Source organism: Nematolebias whitei, chromosome 17 (genome assembly GCF_014905685.2).
Source record: "Nematolebias whitei isolate Nwh7 chromosome 17, NemWhi1, whole genome shotgun sequence".
Classification (NCBI taxonomy): Eukaryota; Metazoa; Chordata; class Actinopteri; order Cyprinodontiformes; family Rivulidae; genus Nematolebias; species Nematolebias whitei.
This window is the reverse complement of record NC_056514.1, coordinates 9,724,306-9,726,001: the sequence shown is the minus strand read 5'-3', so window position 1 is coordinate 9,726,001 and position 1,696 is coordinate 9,724,306.

Genomic DNA, 1,696 nt, shown 5'->3' with positions numbered 1-1,696 from the left:
GGGATAGCTAATTCTTTTTGATAAGTCTCGCCATAGACTTCCAAAACGTTTATGGGGAAACCAAACACCCAATCTCAAGTCGTTCGTCTAAAAGACAACAGACATTTGAACCAAACTATATTTTGCCATGTAAAGCTAACTTAACCCAAGTTAGAAATGGAAAAGTAGTTTGGAACCCTTTTCTATAGGCTTAAACCCCTGTAGTTACCCCTTTTCAGCATGCTCCACCCCTTAACTGGTAGTCGTAGCTGTTCCCAACCATAATAGCTTACACACCAGGTGCATATAGTTTAAGGCCTTATGTAAAATCACCTTCATAAGCCCACCTTAAACCACATAATTGCATGACACATTTGAACCAGAACGACACAGGCTGGACGTCGCTGGAGACAACCTTCGCTGGAGGCGACCTGCAATCCTGACGTTGGTCTCCACTCTTCATCCAGTGGCCGCTTCTTCAGTTCAACCCAAGGGTACCCCTCTGTATGCTGATTAATCAACACTTCCAATCGTTGTGGATTTACCATTGTGGATTATATGACTTTTTCCAATGGATTACAGACTCTGTTTTCAAGGGGTTAAAGCATTGCTACAATGGAATTATCGAGACGATGTGGGATTATAATCAACACAATGGAATTACCGAGAACATTGTGGAATTACCTTGACTTTTGTTTTCCTTGCTGGATTACTTTTGACTTTTGTTTTCCTTGCTGGATTACTCTTGACTCTGGTTTCTTTGCTGGATTACATCAAGCTTCAAGGACAATCGAAGGCGTAAGTCCATAGTTGGAATTCATCCCCATAGACAGGTGATGATTTCCAAAGGGGGGACTGTAGTGGACTAGGCCCATGTCAAAAACTAAGTCTAAGGTCAAAAATCTTGACCTTAAGAACCTTGTGGGACAGGAACTGTCATTTCATTGATTTGAATCCAGAAATGCAGGTTCACCCATCCTGAGACATTCTTTCTTGAAGATTCAAGTGAAAAGAACACTCTCTTTTTATTATCATTACTATTTTACAAATGTTGATAATCAAAGTGTCTTAGTTCAAACCATTTTAGATGTTGCAGTGAACTAATCAATTTTATTAACTGTGTAATGATTTTTATTCTCATGCAAAATTAGAACTCAAGTCAAAGCTGTTACAGAGTAATTATGCCTTTTCTGATTTCTGCCTTTGAATGAGCAAGTGTACGTTTCCAAGGTTGGAGCCAAATGCAAAACAAGTTGTTGGAACGAACTATCATGTTTTTAGAATCCTCTCAGACGTAAATATAGAGGTTTTTGGCACCTGTTTCTGAAACGCGCCAAAACAAAACTCTCTCTGTCTGTGAGAACATTTCTGATCTGTTTCATAACAATTCTTACTGTGTTCTAACCTCTTACATCACAAAACACACCCCGTCTGGTCGGTTCTGGCCAATGGGAATACTCCCAAGAGTGAACCGGGAAACAGCTCTTTAAATTGTCGGTACTTCCGGGTCTACTCAGTTCTGTTAGGAGTTCTGTTAGAGGTTCTGTTGGATACACAGTCCAACCAGTTCTGTGAGAGAAGCTCAGTTCTGTTGAAGCTCTGGAGAAGTTCTGTTCTGTTCAGTTCTGGACAGTTCTGTGAGAGCTGGGATGATCCTGACATGACAACAAAGCTCTTCCGAGTTCCATGGGATTATAACATTTTCCACTGAGGTGAA